At 41.8% G+C, this 24224-nt stretch overlaps 1 protein-coding gene across 5 annotated transcripts in view; it reads right to left on the bottom strand.

Moving 5' to 3' along the window:
- The window catches only part of LOC111248825 (uncharacterized), a 141069-nt gene that overhangs the window by 71515 nt on the left and 45330 nt on the right, over positions 1-24224 (bottom strand). The window contains exon 6 of one of the 5 annotated variants that reach the window (XM_086988643.1): positions 10454-10541. The exons of the other annotated variants lie outside the window; for them this stretch is intronic. The gene's annotated coding sequence lies outside the window, so the exon portion shown is untranslated. The remainder of the gene's footprint in view (positions 1-10453; positions 10542-24224) is intronic. 5 annotated transcript variants of the gene reach the window in all.

The raw sequence follows: 24224 nt of genomic DNA, 5'->3' as shown, positions 1-24224 counted from the left end.
CTCGTCCGATACGCTCGCTTGGTACGCCAGTATATTTCCGGTTCGGGACAACCGTCGTATGGTGTTATTTCAGATCCGTACTAATCAAATCCGTAGGCAGCCGTTTCAGTCGTTGCCATAGAGACAGACGATAATTACCGAGCGGCACAGAACGAAGAACAGATTGTTTGGTTTTTAGCTCTTTTCCTTCCAATCAGCAGTTGCGCCAATGTGTGACGTTTTGCGAACTATTTTCTTATCATATTCTATGACTTTTTTCTATAACGTTTGTGGAGAAAAACAATACGATATTAGCAATCAGAATTAACAGTGGCAGGTTCTGACACACAGTAGACAGGTCATTGTTGATGGCATTGTCTAAGCATGACAAAATGTAGAAAAAAACGCCTGATTTGGATCGTATCGATATCATGGACGGCTATTAAGCGGTAGCCATATCATAAACAAATCGGAAACGTAAGGAAAACAAAGAAGATTGCAGATGAATCATAGATCATCCTATTTGAGGCTGGAGCTAACATCGCACAAGAACGAACGGCCGCCTACCAGCTGCGTTTACTACCAATCTACACATGTGCTGGACCGCCGAGTCATTAGAGGCAGTCAATTTCAACGTATGCCGGCCGCAAACGCTAAGCAATATACTGATTTCTATTCGATAGAAATTTAACCAGAGAGACCTATCAAACGACATTACGTCTATAAAACTATAGTACAGCATGTTGACGAATGCAAAATTTCCAGCTATACAATACAATATCGTCTCGTATATATGAACCTAATAGTAGGTTGCACTAGAAGCACCCGGGAACTAACTGTGACTAACGACACAGCTAAACAAACTAACCGGCTTGGCCTATTATACATCTGGCATGTTATATATGTAGTCCAGGAGTCGCCAAATTGATTAATTTCTAACTAAGCACTTATAGACCAACACTCATATCGTATAACCATAAGTTAGAAGTTGAATAAAACTAGAAAATGTTGCGGCTGTCATAGTAAATAGCAGACAAATAACTTCCTAGACTTTACGATACCAAATCCCTACATTGATATGACTGCTATAAAGTTGATTCCAGATTAGATACCCGTCGTGTTGTGTCATGCCCCGCTGTCTATATTTTTCTTAAGGGGGCATTTATTCGAACGTTTGGCGACAGCCCTGTTGTGGCGGTATCTGTTTTTTGTTTAGATACAGTTTTAGAAACAAAAAAATAGGAAAAATCCTCCGTTTAGGCGACCCCTAATATATCCATTGTACGATCCCACGCCGACCAGTGGAGCTTATAGTAGGCACTCAGCAAAACACGCAAATGGCACAGATGTTGCCCATGGGCAACGTCACTACCAGCAGTTGTGGCAATTATGTGCAAGGCGGAATCAACTATTCAACACAGCTGTATATACCTACGCCGGTCTTTTAGCCGCTAAAGAGTTACCACCTGCCTGACAATTTGCTGGAAGCAAGTTGCCTTCTAGATGTGAATCTAGGCTATCGTTTACTTGAATGAACACGTCTTCCTGGCGAGCGTTTATTTCTTTCCTCATACATTGGTCGTTTATCGTCATCTCAGAATGTCTCTTTCTGGCTGGTTTGTGCTATATTATTTTCCACAGCTTCGCCCCTGGCGGACGGCTAGCCGCAGCGTCGCTATCGGCAATGCCGAGTCACTCGTTGCTTATGTTTGAATTTTAAGTAATATTAGCCTGTACACATTGTTTCTATAGCTTTATATGGATAGAGAAAATCGCACAACAGAAAGATAGGAAACACTTTGGAAACCAGCCGATTCACAGAAGACGACTTGTTACATGTTTGGCCGAAAATATTTACATTGTAAATATAGTACATAGCAGATCCTTCCGCCGTTCCTTCTGCTTCGACTGTCTCGCAGCTGACCTCGTTGCGTAATGCACCTTATGACATATAGGTACGTACATACGTAAAAGGTTAAGCTTGGAGAAAAGCATCTGCGTCCCGTGGCAGCGGCGTCTACGACTGTGACGGCCGCAGAAATGTCAACTGCTTGACGCAGGTTCGTACCAACCGAGCGGGTACGACAGATCGCTTGGTACGAACTTGTGCCGGTTGGCGTGTCTAGCGGGACAGTGTCTTGTGTTATACGGTAAAGGTTCGGAGTATTCCGCTTGTAGATTTTGGTAGGCAGTCCCACGTTATCTAACAAACTCAAATTGGCAGCGGTCTGGTACATCGACTCGAAACTGTTAGGTCATATTGGAGTAGCACATTGTTCGAGCAGTGAGAAACGCGTGTCAGTCGACGATGCCTAAATTCACGAGTAACGTGAGAAAAAAATCTAGTGAAGAAGAATGACGTCGATACGGTCGTGGAACGTCACGTTCAATGCTTGCAGTCCCGTGCTAGTATCGGGAGGACGTCAGGGGCGGTCTTTTCGTATAATACCGTGCACTGCTCACGCACGTATTCAATGACGGATAACAAAGTAGCGTATAAGGACGGGTTATTAAATAGAAAATGAATTATTTTTTTTTTCTAGATCGAATGAATATTGATGGTGCACTGCGCTTGCATTTCTAATTATGAATACTTGAATGTTGTTTTAGAAGTGAGCGAAAGGATCACTGACTTGATGTTTCACATGTATCGCCTAAAGAGCTATCGACCAAAATAACATCGAGTGACTGTATACAGATTACGATAAGCAAAGTCTTACCCGGACATATCTAAGTAGATCGGTTAGTTTGTGAAGAAGGGGCTGACAGCTTCCACCACCATGGCTAGCCCGTCTAGTCTATTTAGCAGTCGTCTCAGCGAGATTGAAACCTAGAAATCAAATACTGCGCACGTCGACGACCTTCTGGGCTAGCCTGTTTCCCCAGCACTCGGTGTTTCGAACGCGTTTAAATGGAGACACAGGCCGAAATGAATTTATATAAAGCCAGCATATGCTGACATAGGGGAGATTCGCTTTACCTGACAGACCTGTCGAATCAACCGAACAGCCGAAGCTATAAATAATTTGAAATATATAAGGAGTTATTTAAATTGTCATTTCCTACCACAGAATGATGGCGTACTGCGTCTTCGTTGATACGCCACCAGTTTCCATGTTTATCCGTGCGCTTTGATATTAGATAGACACATAATCGGTGTTTACTATGGACGGTTCCTCCCTGTGCCAGTTAGTTTAATGACTAGAATTATTGTTCGTGCTGGAAAAATGTTCTGGCAGAAGGCTTAGAGTTGATAAACTGCTATGTGTATTTACAGGTTGAATTATGTTCATAGAAGAAAGGAGCTTATATAGACGAGGGCACCGATGATGGGTTATGATGAAGGTCTAGGCTGGTAAGCAAACACAGGTTTAGCTTAGTACTCGCTGTTTTACTGATTACATATACATGCACGATATCTAAGTTCAAGCGTATTTTAATGTGCTATTTCTAAGATTGTATCGAAATATTAGTTTTTTTTTTTATTTGGAAAAAGTAGTGCGCTAAACGATAGTCCGATTCGTCAACATGCTACTGTAATACGATTCATACAAAAAGTTTCGGTGGGGTTAAACTTTGAGCTGACGCCAGGCCAAAGATCCTAAAAAATCCAAAACTCAAAACAGCCAATGGGTACAAAAGGTAAAAGAGAGAGCGCCGAATGTCTCAAAAATAGTAACTGTTGAAGCTTATCTGGGCCGTCCCAGTTGATACTTGGCTACTCAAAACGACTGTTAATTTCAGTATAAAAATTCTGGTACATCAAAAATGGTAGTACATCTATAAACTCTTCAACAGATCTTTCAATCTGACTTCCAAACTTCTTTCTTAGATTTTTTCAAAAGCGGCATGTCTTAACCTAGCTCGCAGATTTCTGGTAAAAAGGTATGGGATCATCTCGCGTGAATAACTGGATAACTACCCGCTGTTTTGTCCTAGAAAGAACTGAATTTCTCATACTAGCTTTTACATAGTCATCTTTCTCACGGTCTCACGCTTAATGTGGCTTGTGACGACGAGCCATCATGATCATTACTAAATGATCGGGTAATCTGCTTTATACAATGAAACGGACCGATCCAATATGTTATAGCTTATAGATATTTCTAGACATTTAGGATCGATGTTGAACTAGGTTTGCCACGTTGCAACTTGGCAGCAGCGATGGGATGGGATAGACGAAATCGCGCGCCACTTAGTAAACGTATTGTCTATATATTATACATTATAGTCATGCTCACAATGTGTAAATATTTTGCACAATGACATTACCTGCAGTCATATTCGATCATCGACATGGCGTCGATTGCCCCTTAATGTAATACCTTTTAATTAATTTCCTTGTAGTTTTTGTCCGCCACATGTTGATGTTTAATTTATGCAATCTGAAATCGGTCCCGTCCAGATACAATTGCCTACGACGTTAATTTGCCTCACCTGCCTCAACCCACCAGATGTCGTAGATGTTCAACTCATATTAACACACAACGTAAACTCCCATACAAAAGCTGTATGGGCACTTTTGTCTACTAAAATACTCGCGAAAAATTCCGCGAGCGACCGAAACACGTATATCCCTTCCCCAAAACCTCCATGCGGCAGTTGAAAGCCTTCGCAACAGGCAGAGATGAATCAAGGCCTTGCCACTCCCACCATCATCGCCATAGAAAATGAAGCGCAGATATTTGCAGTGTTGCTGGAAGTACTGGCAATGCTATATGCACTGTGTTCGCATCGACTATGCGGTACCAGTTTACTTCAGTAGCACTCAGCATTGATCATCAGAGCATAAATGGAACACTATTGAGCACAGGATAGTGCAGTAGACCCTTGCGGTTGTTCTGCGCACACAATGGTCTAGATAATTTTGGCTTAGCCAAGGCCGCAGATAATCGAATCATTTTAGTAGCGACGAAGCAGTAATAATAATGGCGATATGGGCCAGATGCGATAATGCCAGTGTGCTGAGAGTTCCTGTACTTGGAGTTAGGAGTTTAGAGACTGAGAAATGGGGTAAAATCGAAGGGTAAAATCGGTGTTCAGGGGGGCGGCAGGGGATGAGTCGAGCCGGTGTCTGCGTATTCGTCTGACCTGTAGATGACCCTAGAAACTCTTTCTAGGTTTGCTTTCTAGGTCCGCACTCTAGCGCGGAGTGTTTGAGGCTTCTCTACGTTTTCCCATGTTTCCTGTGCACCACAGTATGGCTGTCTCTCACAAATTTCGGACACGCCTTTGGCTTCATTCAATAGAACTGTCTCACCTTTAATTTACCTGTCAACTCTCTGCGCTTCCCCACATCTGCTTAGATCATGCCGTAGTTGTGCTAGCTTTGAGGGACACGCTTCATTTACAGCATGGGTTCGGCGTTGGTTTTGTACCTGTCCCTAGGGATCTGACCTCGACGTGAGGATCGGTAGGAAAATTGGCATTCTCTCTGGTTGCCGTGGATATCCTGTACGTAGAGTTGGCTAGAATAGCCGGCGTGAGGCTACTACTCCTTTCTGCCTTCGAACCCCTTAGCCTCAGTAGCCCCTGGAACATTTTAGGTACGGCACTGGACCATGGTACTCCCAATGGTTTTTGCGCTTGCTCACCCTATCGTCAACCTTATGCCACCTAACATGCCACTGCATGAGTATACAATATCTTCGGCCCATCCGTAGCTGTATAGATTGACTGCCAGTTGCCAGACTCGAGCTAATGTAGCTATGTCAGCATGCAATGCATGCGAAATAAAGGCTCCTTGCGAGGTACATTTTCTGCAAGATCTGGTGTGCAGTGAAAAAAGTATACAGAAGCAGACGTATAAAATTTGCAGTTGAAAGCTCGCCTTATATCACCGGTGATCGAATAATTGTACATCGATGAACGCAGTGGATAAACCCTAAACTTTCTATGTATGTTGATATCGAAGTACAAAAAAGATTTGAGCAATACGCCTATGTAATGGAATATGTAAGGGACTTTTGATTAAACTGTGACTTAGATTAAACTGTAATTACGTGCAGTTTTTCGAAGCGTATTTACGACGTACCATATCTCTGTATCAGTTTATAGTTGAAGCTTAAGTAGACGTATTGCTTATCTCCTTTGTATTAACTAGGCATTCAGTGCAAGTCACGCATAGCACCTAAAGTCCGCCCCTTCATTGCAACGCTATTCAATGTCAACAGCAACCCTGGCATAACAATGCTCCTAAAAGCGTAAACGCTTAGGTTTTGTATACTAAAGAGTTGAAGAATGACGCTATCTACATTTGAAGTTATTCCGCAATCTTTATGGAACGTTTTTACCTGCCACTTGTAATGCTCTATCTTCGTACTGCGTTGCAGTGTCCAAGCAATACACGTGTATGAATAGAAATAATTTGATTCCTAGCTTTTATAATTTCAAGGCCGGCCACGTAAACGCACTTCGTTTGTTAGTTATCCTTTATGGGTGCTCGCAATAAACAGACCGCGTAAGCTTATCCACGTCGTGGTTTTCCTTCGAGAAAACATCGAATGCCCTTTGCGCGCACGGCTTCTGAGTCAAATTGCCAAGGGCGGCTTCCTGTACTTGTCAAGTACAGATGCAATTGCATGTATATACCTAGTAAATATAAAAGCGAACAAAGCGACGAAAAAATAAGCAGAACAAAAATTATAATTTTAAACAATTAATTTAATAAGCAACCAAGGTCCACGCTATAAAATTGTACTAATTGCAATATTATATGCCGCAATTTCTATTCAAAACCTTATAGCAAAAATCAGTCCATACTAGAAAAACCTATTTGTTTAATCTGCGGCTGATCTTCAGTTTCATTGATATTATATATTGCATTACCTCAGATCTATCTGAATTATGAGGTATTACTACGGGGATCACCGAAGAGAATTGACGGCAGAAGCGAGCTCCTTTAGTTAACCTACGAAGGGCAGGCTTACGCTGAAGACTGTCAGCCCTGATTTACTGCTGGCTATCCGGTCTGTGGGTCTTGCTGGATGAGATGTATCAAAGTGACCATCTTCCGACGCAAGCCAGCGATGACCTTTTGTTCATGGTTACCATGGCAACGCACTCAAGGGTTTATGCCAGTATTGAACCTGTTGCATAAATATCGTTTTTAGTTGTTGTTGCTTTGATTGGCTGCCGCTGTTAGCGTCAGCTCCGTCTACCTGGTCTGTCCGTATTGCTGTTGTTGTCGTTTATGCTATCTAGAAGGAGCCAGACGCGTTCGACGTTATCGCTGCACGTTAGTTATACTCATGTAAATAGGCAAAAATCTCTTACGCCTCTTCGAATAAGGATTCAACAAGGGGCGTACGTGCGCCTTCAGGCTTTGCGCATAATTCAACATTGCGCTGCCTGACCTACCGTATCAAGTAAGCGTCATTCCAGTCTTTTAGCCTAATTTATATCCCACTCCAAGACCCATTTTCAGTTTCTCTTCGAACACTAATGCGCACGCGTATTTTTGAGTTCATGCTTACACAGTGTGTTTAGAAAGTAAGTAAGCTACCTCAGAGAACACCGGCTGAGGCGGGCGAAGGACCATAAGACAATACACCAGAATTAAGCTAGATTCTCCCTCTTCAAAATTGCCGGTCGGCTGCTTCATTCGTTAGCTGGCTGAGCGACCCTCGCTCCGGAACCGATCTGCGTTCAACAAATGCTATGACACGAAATGATTTTGAGCAAATTATATGGCGCTTTTCACGAATCGAAAAATCCACAACATAGATACAGGTAGTCCCAGTCCGCATCAGAAACGCAGAGCTTTGTCACGTAAGCGGCATGATTGTTTCCAATTTTCCCTGTTGCTTCCTTCATCTGTATTTTGCGTCGGTCCTCATCCCGCAGAGATCGCTTCTGCATGCAAAGGACACAATGTCTGCACGCTGTGCAGAAGTCTATGGATGGAAGTTATCGATGAAGTTGTTCAGCATTGTCTTCGATTCGAAACAGACAAATGTCATACTTACGTAATTCAGTATATGAGCTGTGTGTATAGTCTACGAATTCAGAACACGAAAATCATGTATGCACTATTAGATATTTTACCCTTCTGACATCGACAGATACTGCACTGCCTTTATGCCGCAATAAACGAATGATATCGGCATCAATATAAAGTATAGAAGAAACATAATTAGCAAATTGCTTGGTAGCGTAATAGAACGTTTGAGCTTCAGAACGCTCATAAAGGATCTTTGGCTTCTTGCAAGAGGGACAAGCAATGACTATTTGAAGGTTCCCTTTGCGGCGCTATTACTATTGATCATTATCATATTGGCCATGCAGTGGCTTAAACGTTTAAAGTTCTGGCTGAAATAAGTTAGCGAGGAACGCTACTTCAGCCGGTCTCGCCAACCGCATAACTACACGGGAATGAAGGAAGAAAGCAAGCAACTACCCATGCGTTATACAATACCTAATAAATAGTATACTTTATATGCGAATCACAAGATTTTACTATACACAATTGTAAATGTGGTACGTCCGTGGCAATTATTCGCGCAATAGGTTCGTGTCTAACCTGTTATCGTTTTGTATGTAAAATAGCAAATCTTAACTGCCGACGAATCAACGGCGTTTAGACATTGTTTTAATTGAGGAAGAATGATAATCCATCGACCAGCATGAAGCTGTTCAGAAGCTTCGAAGAGACTACATGAAGTTCCTCTAAGGCCCTCATGAAAAAGACGATGTGTTTTCTATGCGTGCGCATACTGAGGCCTCTTTTAATACCTGTCTATCGTAAAGTCTCAAAAACTGTTTCGTCACGAAATTTTACAGGTGTGTTTATCCTTGTATTTTCGCTATATACCTTTGTTCTTATCTGGCTCGAAGTTTGTTGTTTTTCTAGACGAATGCAAACTAATTCGCTATTTCATCCATATATATATTTTTTTTGTTCGAAATTTGCTATATTTAGAACCGTTCAAGGACCTTATGTTGTCAGGTCCTTTTCTATTTCATGAAATTTCATCTGCTCTTTTCCTCTTTCGGTCTGTTACGCTAGATCATATGCTTTCTTCTTATCTATATGCAACTATCTGTAAAGCTCTTTTTGTCGCTTTTCACAATAAAACATCGTCATTTCGCCGGTCACTCGTCCCATTCTTTCGAAGCACACCCCCACTGGGGAAGCGCTCAAGGTATTAGTCCCCTTGACCATTTTGAGGTGACCAGTCTCAACAACAAATGCATGCACGCGTTTAAGTTCTGCGACAGCAAACAACAGTAGCGTTTACTATTTCATGAGTATGAAAAAAATCGTCTAATGTGGTTTTTCAACAATTCTTTCAAACGCTACGTTGTGGTACTTCGTCTTCGTTTGTGAGACATCGTTCGAAAACGACAGAAGCTAAATTATCCGTGCAGTTGGCTTAACAATTTGCCAATCCATCTAATTTACTCGAGACAGGATATGTAAGCACTATCAAATGTATATATATATATATATCATATATAATCATATACCGCAAAAAAAAACAATCGATTCTTAGTTTGCTTCTGTCCCACCGCTGCCCTGTCTCAGTTTAGGCACATGAAGCATACGACAAAACTCGGCTTTTCGAATAGGTCCATGGAACTGTTGGCCACTTTGTCACTGAACGACTGAGCGTTCTCTCCCAATCAAATCTGCAATAAATATAGGACAATTTGTATTTTGGAAGCGCTGTTGCTGCGTTCGCCGCTACCATACGATTTTTTCTGTCGTCACTTCAATAATTCGATATATATGTAATACATTTTCTTTTTTCGATAAAGCACTGCTTTCAGATTCGTCTATGTAAGATACGGTCTATGGGGTTTATTGCCAGAATTTCCCTGGCTCGGTGTTAGCAGCATATAGCTTATGTGCCATATATAAGAAGTCTAAATACGAACACGTAATCTTTTTCGGTGTGAAGAGCCACATAGTTTCTGCCGTTTAAACGATTTAGATAGAAATGCGCACCTGTTTTTATAATTCTACGTTATAAACAATCTGTTCGTAAAGTTACGCAGGCCTGCCGGAAACTACGCTGGTCTGCTTCGATTTGTTTTCTTATGCAGTCAACTTTATGGACAGTAACAGTTTCTTCAAAACCGAAAAGAAAAAATCTACAGAAAGATATTTTAGGCGAATATGAGTGTCCGAGATTTCCAATGAATCGATTCAGCTTCACCCTAAGTATAATAAACCTAATTAACGTGTTTTTAACAGAGATTAGCCGTTATCTGAGGTAACGTGTGATTTTAAGGTGTTTTTTTTTCTCATTTTTCTTAATTTCACAGAACACTCTACTATTTACAAAGCAAAGGGTAAATTTCAATGAAAGTACAAACATTGTCCGGCTGCCTATTAAGAGTTACGCGATGTTATGAATATCCGATTGGTTGGCTGCAGTCTTCGTGGTATAATAGGCAATTTCGATCTGATTTACCGACATTCATGTCTGATCGCAAAGGCCATGCGCTGCGCCAGTAGATGTAACATCACCTTTGTTTCCTGGAAGTTGAGGCTGAAGGGTAGACGTCCGCTAGTAGGGCTTGCACGACCGGGAACTATTGATATTTCCGGATAAGACCTGCTCAAAATAGCCAGTTAATGAACGATTTCTATGCCAAGATAGCTCCATTCAATATATACGCAGAAAAGAGCAAAATGGAAGGGGAGAAAGACTTAAAGAAAGTTTTTTTTTTTATTTAAAGAAAAAAAACTGGTCTTACAGATAATAGACAAAAAATGAACTTACAGCGTTCCGTTTTTATGTGCACACTGCAATCATTGTCGGAAGGTGTTTACCTTTACTACGACGGAGTTTGGGCACAGATTATCTTCATGATTGGAAATATGATGACATAATATAGATCTCATTTATGTATATTAGGTTTGACACGCAATTGATCCATAGTTTCTTGCTATTGTCGACGCTCGCTGATGTGCTGTATTTATGTCAGAGAACACAGTATCTATTCTTGTGTGCAACAGCTTTGTTTGAGATGTCCATTGACTGATAGCTTACATAGAAACGTACATAGCTCAATGAACCGTTAGAATAGAATGGCTGATTTCAATCATGTCGGGTCTCAAAAATTGTCTAGAAATATTTCAAGTTATAGGTAAGGTCCTGTTTTTAAGCGTTGCCTGGAACGCATAGAGGCTGAGCCGAACAATGATCGAAAAAAGCTTCAGAAAATCGGAGTGACTCTCGGCTGGGACGATGTAAGCCAATCAGCTAAACGCGATAAGACTTCTAAGCAGACATCCAAATCTGACGCAGATGCTATAGCCAATTACTCATATATATATAAATGTGCATTTATGTTATTTAACGATTTTATCTGTTGGATCCGATTCCCGATTCACGAATAACATCCATAAGTAAACTATACAGCTCATATACTACCTAAGAACATGTATGGATTCTAAGATACCGTGTCTTGACGCTAAGGCAGATAACGAAGGTCAGGTTTACGATTAAATTCATACGACACAATCTTAACTGTACAATTGGCATTGAATAACTGCAAAGTGTCAAAGGTGAACCGGGACTCGTATCAAGGTTGCCATCGGTTTCAATGGAGCAAAGTGCTACTTCCTGCTTGTGATATACAACCAATAATATAGCCACATATTTGCGCAGAGCCCAAAAAAGCGACAACGCGTTTTTGGGCTCTGCGCAAAAAAAGGATTTTCGACATATGTCAGCTGACAAATGTCATTTATGCCTGCATTAGTAGCTTAATATAGATCGATATAGCTGTACATAGCAAGGTAATATCCCACTGATAGCGCCACGCGTATCGGATGCTGAGCAGATTCCACTAGCATCCCAGTGTCTGACGTTTACGCATCCACTCATTTATACCAGACTATGTGGCATACGCGCTAAACGGCGGATCCACAAAGGTACTATTCGAGATTGAATGAAGACAAGCAGTTGTGTCTACCGCTCAACTTCTAGTAAAATGTAAACTTTTTCGAATTCAGCGGTACCACTATAGAAATTGTTTAGAATCACGTGATAGAATGATTTGCTATGGACTGTTTGACTGGCGGGTCAATCTGCAGCAAAACGCAGTATATTTGTTTTAACGATTCATTCATTAGGAAGGATTATTGCACATTGTATTTAGCATTGTAATAAGGACAATCTCTTCATTATATAACGCCGCTAATGACATTGCTATAGCACACGTTGATTGAATAAAGAATTATTAAGATTATGATCGTTATCATGGCCTTTCTTTTGAGCGGGTTTTGCTTCGTCTTAAAGTCTATATATCTTTAGGTCGGCTTCGAAATAGCAGCATGGCCACATTTCACCTTAAATCGTTTCAATGTTGTATTTCAGCAAGGCTCGTTCAATTTAGGCCGTTCAATGAGCCGCCTTTGATGTACAGGGCCAATATAATCTGCCCTCTGTATGGAGTTGACTTATCGCTGTCTATAAATTTAGCTTCATTGCACCTGTGGGTAATTAAGCGTATCGTTCACGTACCCATCCAATATTCAAAATGTTTTGCAGTGGCAGCCAGCCTACTTGACCCGATTTATCTGTACGTATGATTATTGAAGGACGATCTGTCGTGTAAGAACGGTCGATGGAGAACATCGGCCCTCAGCAATCTGTCCCTAAATGAAGATATGCAGTGAGACCGATTGAAGTTATAATGTGGGACAAACAATCTCCGTGGCAGGTCAGTGGGTAACGTGTTTGCCTACTGGGCTTGTGAATATCTGGCGATCTACATTCGAATCCCTTAGTTTGGTGTCAGAAAAGGTCAGCTGCCCGGTAGGATGCCTAACGGTAGTACCGGGCGTAAAACTTGACACATTTTTTTAAGTGGCCCCTATCGAACGCTAAGGCCGTTTTCGTCCGTACATTCACTTGTTTTCGTTTCAACTTTCTCTGTGCTGTTTGCCTATTGGTCTCTGGACAGAGCGTTGCCGTAACTGCTAGATGTGTTTTTCTTGCAAGGGCACTGACCCGTCGATGGGCAGACAATCGCCAGAAAGTCCTTCGAGTAGAGTTTTCTTGTTCACACCTATGAAATATTAATATCTGTAGCACATACTCTCGTCAATCATACCGGCAGCTTTTATTCTTCGCTCTTTTTTGTTACTCATATTATTGAAATTGGGCGACGAAAAGAGTTCTTATCGCCATGTCGATGTCTAGCTGTCGCTACGATTAGATCTTTGCGCCATTTCATGGTAAATTTGCTAGCAAGGAAGCGGACAGGCACTCTATGCCAAACGCCAACATTATGCTGTTTGTATTGAGTGTACGTAAGCATACGGTTGTAATGAACCGGGGCGAAATAAGAGGGACATTGAAGCGACATCGGCAACCCAGTCGAGTGGACTTACAGGGAGGACGACATACAACATATTTCGATTGCCGATGACAGTAGCCATGACTTAACCTCTGTGAGCTGCGCATCTGCCTGTTTATCTCTGGCCGCTTGTTTTGACCCTCCTTCTGCTGCACCAGTCCGAAGAAGCGTGCGTAGGTCCCAAAAAAATAGTAGCTAAGATTACAATGGCACATCGCCAGTAGTTGTAGCAACAACATTGAAATTAACAAATGCCCAAAACTAGGAAAAAGGGTGCCACCTGAAAAAGAAGACACTCCTGTTGCAACTATCGGTTCCCACTCTCAACTGGGTTCAATTCCAGGAGCTAACGAAAGGTGATAACGGGGCCATGAGCCCTGCGGCAAGGCGGTAGTCGAACGAAAACCTCAGGTATCCCCAGAGCAAAAACAATAAATCAGGACCGAACGAGGCAATATATTGGCAAAAGACAACACCATGATACGTTTAACTATATGTTGCTCGAGAGTCAGCATTCTTGAACTGAAGATTTTCAGTCGCTGTAACGTTACTACCCCTATGCCTACCGCTTGTGGGTCAGACGAAAATTGGGCCCTGTTCATGCAGAGACGAATATACTGAGCTAGTGCTGGGCTATCTTCCGTTCTCTCGATTGGAATGACCCTTAAAACTAACTTAGGTCGAAATGACTCAATGAAATTTTCAAACCCAGATGTCTCCGCCATCAGCACGCCATCCACGGACGGCTCGCTGCCCCGGAAGTCTAATTTGAATTACTAAGCAGTAAATTATTTGTAGTATTAAGTAGTGTGACTCTAACCAATCGTACTTTTTCCTGCAATATATGATGCCTGTGTCTTTTACGCGTAATAATAGTAATAATGTTAGTAAAAATACTATTTTCGATGGCTTCAGGTAAAGGTATAGGAGAACAGATCAGGGTTTTGTAGAGGTTGTGCCCGTTGACGCTTCTGGGCGCGATTCTCTGCGGGTAAACCTGGGCGACGTTAACATGATTTATTGTGCTGCTTGTGGTAAAGCGGTAGCATGCAAAGCGAATACGAGATTATCGCATGCGAGTTGTTTACCTCCGAGGCGATACTATCGAATAGTATTTCTACGAAATCAACAGCTTGTGTGAGCGAGAGCTATAACTTGCTGAGATAAAACAACTACTGTAAAAAGAACATGGAACTCAAATCGACTTGTTCTTTCCGGCTAGGATCCGTGTGGTCGGGCACAAATGAAGAACCCTGCGAGACAACTGTGCGACAAGGCATTGATATGGACGGGGTCGATTCACGGAAAGAGCGAAGCGTTGGTTACACCCACAAACCTCACAAAGTAGCATAAAGCACCAAAAGTGCGATTTCACGGCCAACCTTCAATTCACTAATCCTTCGACACCTCGTGAGCGATCACCTCCTCGTCCTGAGTCGATCCTTCATTTGGCTTGGCTGACAGACTTACGACTGAGGTATAGCCAACCTTAGGCCTATTTCCCCCAGCTGTTTCTACTCGCAAATAGCCTGTTAGTGTACGGTTGCTACACGAAAAGAAAAGTTTCATGTTTTTTTCGGACTATTAATACCTTCTGGCGTGAAACGAAGCATGTCTACCCCCGGTTGAAAAATTTTCGTTCTGTCGTCAATCATTGCAGCATCTTACACGGGAAATTAGCCGAAACTATTATTTATGAGTTATAATATGCGCGACTTGAGACGTCGCGGTCTAATCTTTGTGTCGCAATATACTAGTTGTCGTTCAGAATGATAATTTTTGAAGATCATTGTATAGTTGAATTTCCAAAACACTCCTTAATGTATCTTTTTAAATTAGCTTTTACTGGTTAGCAATCTATCACCATCGTACCTGGTTGTTCCATAATTTTCGGAATGATCCGAGAACGTTTAAGGGTTCTAAGGTACATTGTTAGGGCTGAAAAGCGCCTTGCTGTCTCAGCAGTTAACGTTACCATTGCAATGCTTCGAAGAGCGACTCCTCGCCAGTAATGACGTCTCCTCGAAGATTAAAAGACAGCGAACAAATCAAACATACTATATATTTTATTGTTTTTGCTTTATAGTTTTGTTGCTTTATTACTATGTCATTAACAGGTTGTCTACGCTCAAACGTATCTAAAATGACAAACATTTTAAAACGCCAGGAACAAGCGATTTGGATATACTAAATTTAGCCGGCGGATCTATAGTGCTGTAAACCAAACAATCTATAGCAATTCGTTCTATGAGTGTTGCTTAAAACGAAGTTTCCTCAACTTCTACTAATTGTTAACTGGCAACTCATTTCATATCAACACAGAAGAGTAACTAATACAACAGACCCAGCAAGTATGTGTATTCAAGGTTATGGCGGCACATGGAAATGTTTCTTCGCCTGGTCGCAAAACCTTTAGCATCACACGAATGCCTCGCCGTTCACCTAGACATAAGTGACAAAGGACCTTTTCCGATGCTAGATAACACTGTTCGCGCCTGAGAACATTTTTTTTTTCCGATGTTTTTAGCGGCCGTTCCTTTCAATTCACTTCTTATTACTACAACACGCAACTGGAAAACAGATTCCCTATTTCCACCTGTTAAATCAATTCCACCTGTTGCTCATCGTTCATCACAGCACACGCACAGCCTCCACTGTTTGTTTATTCTTTGAGTCCATAAAAGTCGGCTGCAGTCTGCTATCCTCGCTTCTTTTCGACCGTTCCCCCTAAAACCTCGGGGTGTGGCTTTCAAATGAAGCTGTATACGTCAGCAAGGTAATCCCAAAGAAGGACAAGGCAGGAGAAAAAGCAAAGTAAGATGACTCGCCAGGATGTTGGTATCGAAGAAAGATCAGTGAATCAAAAGGTTTTGTTCGGAGCTTTCAGCGACGGCCTTTCGCCATTCCACCATCTGGTATTAACGAAACAGATGGGAGCGTGGAAAACAGTAGCGAACGAGTCGTCCCAAGCTCTTATGGGGGAGACACTCCACCCTGCTCCGGATAAGACACGAAGGTAAACGATCAAGATTACGGTGGAGAAGAAGTAAGGCAATTTTCAAAGGAAATCAATGAAATTTGCTCTGCGTATAAACGTACGAGATTTATTTACTGTTTAGCTTTTCTTTTTTTTTATTTGACCTGTTATTTGGTTAAAGTAGACAAGGGTTGGTTGTTACAAAAGAACCAATTTTCATCGTTTGATTTCGTATATCAATAAAATTTTTTACCCCCCTTAAGCCTACATCTACCTACCGGTGCCCCTTGCCCGCATGTAGAGCATTTTGTTAAGTAGATTTCTTCCTTACAAAGGCTAATTATATTTCATGCCAAGACGGGGCATTTGTTTGGAATGAGCAATTATCTACTGCAATACTATGGAGAGATGTAAATATGATTTGCTGTGTAAACGATGTCCCGAGAGATCCGCACTGCCGCTACTGGCACTCTACCAGCAGACGTATATAGTAATTAGGGGATTCATTATTCTAGCCGTAACGGTGCTGATGGCTATTAGGAATAAAACAACATTGGACTAACAGTCAACGTAAAGAAGCCATTGTTTTTCTCACATCGTGCTTAGTTTGCCCGATCCGTGTTGTTATAGCATTGCTCTCACTTGCGTCGTACTTGCCCCTTCCCCCTCTCTCGCGCTCCCTCCTTCCCTTCGCTCTCTTCCAATCTGTCTGTTTGTCCTTCTATATTTTTCGTGCCGTAAACTTTCGGTATTTGCTGGCGGTATACACTGTCTGCTCGTCTTTGTTGAGACGTTCAAGCAATTGGTTGCTCACGCGAGCTTTTCCTCGAGGAAAGAATATCGCGTATGGGAGATGAAAGCGGAACAGTTAAAGAGAACGTGGGCTGGGGAGCATGAAGATTTGGCGAAGTCTGAGGGCGCTAAGACGAGGTTTAGTCGCCGTTGGACCAGCTGCTTTAAAAACAGTACCAGATGAAAACTCTGCTCTCTTCTTGAATAATTGACATCATGGCTTTTAACGACTCCCATCTATCCGCTCGAAGTTTAACGTAAAGCGAAGCATTACATAGCTGTAGATGCATGATCGCTAACGTGTCTCCGTCGTGAGTCAAACAGTTATGCGCTAGCAATTTCCAAGCAAACTTACCATGTAATTTCTAATCGCATAGAAATAATAGTATTTGCCGTAATAGGAATTGTGGAACCCCATAAAGAACGCAAGTGCACCAGTTCAACCTATTCGGGAGCCTATTGCAGAAGCCAACAGATAAAGCATCTCCAGCCTCACGTTAGAACCTAAGCACACTGAATCTAGTCGGTTTTTTTTTCGAATTTAACGAAACTACTGCGCTCTGGATGAGAGCTCCAGAGCAGCTTTCACCATCACGCAAGGAACAACAGGAGTAGCAATAACAACTAGAATGAGAGTAAAGAAAATTGGTGAGCTCTGTCGAAATCGAAGGAATTCGGTTGACCAGCAAAAGAAGGTAATATTCAGATCCCTTTCTGACATTCGGAATCTTCCCTTAAATTACAGCACGCTCTTTCTTTTCCTATTTCTAACTTATACGACTACGCATCGTTCAACCCAACCTGCATACAACCTTGGGAAAAGCCACACAAACGATCACGTGAAATCCTAAACAAAGCATCTATTAGCAAAGGACCCTAGAACTAACTAGCCAGTACTGCGGAAATAATACTGTTAGAAACAAAGGTTGTTCACGTTAGAGCACAACAAGCGGCGTCAGTAGCACCAAGCGTAAGAGGCTACCAGATATAGAGTCAACTGAAGAACGTGACGAGGCGATAAAATCGAAGAAAACTGAGGCCCTTTATCTACCTCGGTGAAAGCAATGAAAGATTAATTATACGTTGTAATCGTAGTAGCACCTGCAGTTGTACTAGTTCGGCAAAAGAGGCCAGCCTGGGGGCAGCCAGGTTTCCACCCTTCATCTCACCGTTCGATAACTTTTTAGCCGTAAATGAATAATATGAAGAGAGTCTTCGGCGTTAAGTCGTGGTCAGCGTAACTAGGTACATCTAAACACCAGAGATTCATCTGCTGTAAACTAACACAGTTATGAAAGTCTAGCACAAATGAGAAGACAGCTGGCTGGAAAAACGAAGGGGGTCTATGAAAGCAGACAAATTTTTGAAGTAGAAGGACAAAGCGACAGTTTTGTTTCAGACGGGACCAACTATTGCGAGCGGCTGTTTCTGTCCAGGTGGTCGTTACAAACAAATGGAAAGCGGATGATGTGATATTGATTTAAACGCTGGCTGTACTCGTCTTGTAGCTTATTTTGTTGCAGGAAGCATTAGTAAAATGTACCACTAGATTTAGAATTTAAAATTTTACCTTGATCTTGATATCACGTTTTTATAATGATGACTTTATTTAATGTTTTTCTTACAAAATACAATTCCGTTTTAATTATAATATTGTATTGTGTAATACAAAGATAATATAATATCGTGACCGGTAATCTGCGGCGTAATGCGCCACTGTAACTATAAAGAAATTAAGCTCAAAGTTTTATTATAATATATTAACGGCTTCCTCCTTCATGCATAACGCAGATCGTCACTGCAGGACGTTTCCTGAAGTCGAGAGGAACAAAAATTTGCCACACATATGAATTGAACGATAACTATTTAAAGTTTAAGCTTCAAGTTTCTTTTTTTTGCGGAAGTACTATACGCCTATCCTCAAACGATGTGTTTTTGCCGTATCACTAGTGCTTTAAGTGTAGGTTAACTTCAAAGGCTATTTTGAAACTACCCTTTATTAACTTAGGAAGAACACGCCTGTGAAAATGATTTGCAGGACTGTCTCATCACAGTAATTACGAATTAGGATCCTTCCGTAATCACATCCATTCTTGACTCACGTTTAACTGAGGATTTATTTCGTTTATCACGAGCCACATGTTCCCCAACAGATACGGCAAGCTAACCTTCTACCCCTTTTCACGCTTCAGGCGAAGTAGCTTCAGGATGCCTAGACATAATTTTAAATTACTTAGCAGTGAAAGATTTTTTTATCATAACTCTTACTAATTCGAATAACAAGTGAACGTATCTCGTTTAAATGATTAACCTAAGCTTCTTCAGGAAGCTTCGTTTTGGAGGCATTTAAAAGCTTCGTCTGAATGATGTTTGGAACTAAGCGCGGAGGGCAAATATTTGTCATATGAATGTCACTAGCATAAAAATTCGTTGGGCTAACAACAAGTTTGAAGCTTAATAATCTGAAACGCAAGCAAACACAATAACAGAAACATTTAATATAGCACGTTATATTATATATTAGCGTACTCTTATGCAATTATTGCCATACGCAACGCTTGCCTGAAACCGAGACGTTACCAAGACAATTTCTTATACGAACGACAAAATCCTGCAGTTAGTGAAAAAGTTAGCACTAGCGGCCTTCAAAAGTAACTAGCAAAAGACCGTAGTCCCGGTCCATGGCGTGGCTCCACCCATCAACAGCAGCAGCATCAAGAGCACGGACGATAGCCTAAGCGAAAACTACTACAGGCGGATCCACTCCGGAGCTTATGTCTGTACGTGCCCACTTTATATTTACTTTCGTCGGAGTCCATCTCTTGTCTCCGCTGTGACCTGATGATATTCTCTGAACTGTCCTCGACCTGCGATAATCATCGGGTTTTCACCTTCCCGCAAAGACGTACATTCGTATTGCTTTGACAACACTTTACTGCCCACAGCCGTTGGCGACTTCGCCCGAAAGAGCCCCGCCTAGGTATTATTCTACCTGTGCTCATTCCTCGCTGATATGTACTACTCATGTCGTCTTAATTTTACTCTGATGTCCCAGTTGTGTGTTGCTGTGTCTTTATGGGGACCTGTCAATAAATATGGGTCCATATTGAGCTTACGGCGACAAGGTAACCCGTCTGTCATTTAAGTTAACCATTTTCTAAGGCTTTTTCTCGTCCGTAGTCCGTTGATGTGTCCACGACAACCACTCGGGTAGAAAACATATGGAGGCAGTAATGTCTCCACGCTTCTTTCTCGTATGGGAGCAGCAGCAGCAGCCTCATAGATTCGCCCTGCATGGGGATGGACCTCCTCTTCGTTCCTTACCTTCTGTACCCTACCTGCCATTCAGGCAACGGCTCTATGTCAGGTAAGGTATAGAAATCTTTGATGCCAGACCTAGCCACACACCTGGTCTAGGACGCCTATGTTTCCATACATCGTACAGTCAAGACCATAGGAATAGTTCAATATTACGACAAAGGGGCCGAGAAGAAGGTACCGCTGAGTGTCCCTACCCTATCCGTCGATCCAAGACATTAGGATGCTACAGGACAGCGCGACTAAGGGGGGTGGCTGTCGCTGTGTTTGTTGTGGACAGAAAGCTATCACCAGCACTAGTGCTGTCATCCTCAGGCGAAGGGACCCATGAAAAAAACCGTTCTGCAAAGCTTACTTCCCATACTCCTTCTACGGGGTATTTGCCTTGCAAGAGTTTTCGTCTGCTTCTTCCTCCATAGCCAACGTTCTACGCTGCGAAGATATGACGTAGTTGGCCAACAAAGGATCACCTATCGTCCGTCAAGGGGAGCAGTCCTTCGTTAATAAAATGGCTAGCTAAAACTACCCTTTCCCTGTCCCTGTATGAAAAATGTACGAAGTATATATCATGTAAATATGATTCGAACAGACGACAGAGATTGCAGATGTATTTGGTAGTTTAGTCTCGAAGAACAGCGATGACGCTTGCGCCAAATGCTCGCTGATTGCTGATCGAACGTCAAACGTAATCGGTACGATCATACGGTGTACTTCCTGAGAGCGGAGCTTAGCATATTTGGACTTACTCTGTTATTCTGCAGCAACGGAAAATAGTAAGAGTGACGACACAGATAGGTTAAAGCAATCATTGCGCCAGCTTTAAAGATAGCAGAAGGGTGGAATCCAGTTTACTGTTTTCTAATGACCGTGACAATGGCACATTCAAATTCAGGTAGTAGCTAATATATAAATGTATTAAATTAAATAAAAAAAAAGTTGAATAAAAAAGTATAAATAAAAATATCACTATACGCGTGATAACGTAATGGTTAACGTGTTTGCCTGCTAAATCTAAGGACTCGTAGTGCCATGTATTTGAAACAGGGCGTATATATGCGACTCTTTTCGTCTGGAAAGCCAGTCATTTAAGGTAATTCTTATTGGTCTAACTGCCAGCTGTAAAACATAGCAAAAAAAAAAACAGCAGACAACGTCGGTTCGACCGTTGTTCCTGTCTTCATGTACCACCGAACAAGTACGGATTGTGCATGGAAAAATAACGGAAAAAATAAACAGGAAAGGATCATTGAGCTAATAGTTTGGGAAGAGGCAAGTAGATTTTAAAATATGTGCATTAAACACGTTGACTTCACGGAACGTACGAGCGTAATTGTTTACTTCAGATGGGTTAGCCATGGGGCAATCAACGATGGCAAATAATTCGATTACATAAAGTTAGTGATTATAGTTACGTACCAACCTATACGCGCGGTTCTAGTTAGTTAAAATAATACGCGTGCTATTTGCGATGTTGGATATCATTTGCCTCAATCTAAACACCAACTCTTACCCATCAACCCTTGCCGCTCTATGCCAGAAAGTCAGAAAAAAAAATAGATACTGCCACAAACTATATATACTGGTTCAAAAATCTTTCTCTAGCTAAATGGCTTCACATTTCGAGCTACGTAACTTGTGTCGGATCAGCGTTACATGATAATTATTCATTGTACTAAACTGCCTTCGTTTAGTTATGATGAAGCAGCTTGAAGATCACTGAAGTGTCTGTAAAAACTCACTGCATTTTACGCGTATATTATAATGAAGTCAAACGGTCCTCAAACCCGTAGAAAATGTGAGCTATTATTTATGGCTAAGATACGATATTGGCCGAAACGACCCCAGTATAGCTTTATCGCTTTCGTTCTGGAAACGACATCTCCACGGAACACACATTCACCATTACACGGTTTGAAGAACAAAAATCACGGCTGTTGAAAAGAGGATCACATACGACAATAATTTGCAAATAAAAAAAGAAAAAGGAAAAAAATACGCAGTCTGTGGAAAACTCCACGCCGACAAATGATGTTATTGATTTCGTGAAGCTGGATAATAATAGCGCTCTATGAGTCGAGGCGGCCAAGCAAAACCGTTAATTCGGACCTATACTGTCAACGGCTAGCACGATTGTTAGTAATTGCCAAAATTCATATAATTATACCGCATGTTTTCAAGTTAATTAGGCCTATTTCTATAGGGGTAGACAATTACCGCTGTGGCAACTTTAGCGGAACCCGGTTTTGGATATTTTACGCGTTAACCATTGTTTTTTACTGTCAAAGGGGCATTCGTTGTTGGTGTTATGTCGAACTACTTGGCAACAAAAAATAATCATCTCCTGATTCATTAGTATTTCATACAATAATAATGAATCATTCCATAAGACACGCACTTACGCCAGTGAGCAAAACAAGATTAGATATAAACATCTGGCAGGTAATAACCTGCAATAATGCTGATTTTCCACTGTAAAACAAATAGGTATTAGTACCACACCGGGGCTTTTGGGTGTCTGCAACAGAAGAAAAGCAACAACAACAACGACAATGAGAGTAGCAGCAGGGGTGAAAAGGCAGTGGGAACAGTATCAAAAAGCAACTGCTTAGCAAAACCCTATATTATTGGCCAGGCCGATAACAACAGGCCGAGCAGGCCATAATCGTCTATTTACATTGCATCATCGACGTTTTCCCCGTCGTAAACGGAGGACGAATAAAAGCATATGGTGGTCTGTTATAATCATCGTCATCTTGTTTATCTCTCGTTAACAGACGAACATCTCTACTTGAAAGGATGTTGTTTAGATAGCTTTCAGGTTTATCAGCCTTGTCGATTTTTGATACATTTGACTATGGTCAGCAGCACAACAGCAGACCAAATAAACGGCATCGGCCTGCTGTGGCAGCATATCAACCCGCGAACACTCATCACGATATCAATCGTAACCCGTGTGGACTGAGCCCCATTGAGGGGTGCCGGGGGTAATGTGAGCTAAAACAAATGCACCTACCTATATCGATATATATATATATATATATAGTTAGTGACAATGTCGCAATAGGTCGGCCGACCTAAGTTCTTTCGGGAGAACGCGCTTCTTCGCGCATCGCACTATTTCTAGTTAAACGGTTGATCTAGTTGTTCGAAGATACTTTTAATCTTATAGATTCTCGTTATCAGTTTCACGACGGAGTCGTGCAGGTTGACTAGAGTCTTTTGATCAAACTTGCACAGGCCGAGCGTCAGATTCAACAGCCAACTAGGTCTGTCGGCACTCAGTCTGACTGACTCTCAGATTTAAGCTACGGCCGGGATATGAGGGCTACCTAAGGAAACTAACTTTGAATACATAATGTGCTATTGCCCTGCCAATCGCCTGACAGGCCTCAACTGCAAGGCGTGGCACTGTCACACTGAATGCCATACATGCGCTGCACACATCTTAATGCATTGAAAAATCTATCACTACCATCTGACTTCAGCGTTTTGGGCGATGCTAAAGTGATTTCATCGCAGCTAATCGACGTATATTCGGCTGTGGGATCAGTAGATTGGCTTGTTACGAAATGGCAGAGTGAAGCCAACGAGGGTCGCCCGTAAAAAAAAGCGTAATCAGTAAGTACTAGCAACACTATCCGGAAAACGTGGTCCGTTTTATGCCGGCGTGGTACGTCTATTATTAGTGTGATGTCCTGTTAGCTAGCTAAGTTATGTTAATCGTGTGCAATTAGCAAAAGTCATTACGAGAGTAATTTTCGCGTTTACACGTTCACCTGGTCTTTGATGAGCTGGCCTAAAGGCATTGGTTCGGCTATGGCCACCCAGAAGTGAGAAAGAT

The sequence above is a fragment of the Varroa destructor genome, unplaced genomic scaffold, assembly GCF_002443255.2.
Source record: "Varroa destructor unplaced genomic scaffold, Vdes_3.0 BEIS01000004.1, whole genome shotgun sequence".
Lineage (NCBI taxonomy): Eukaryota > Metazoa > Arthropoda > Arachnida > Mesostigmata > Varroidae > Varroa > Varroa destructor.
This window is presented reverse-complemented; position numbering and strand designations above follow the sequence as displayed.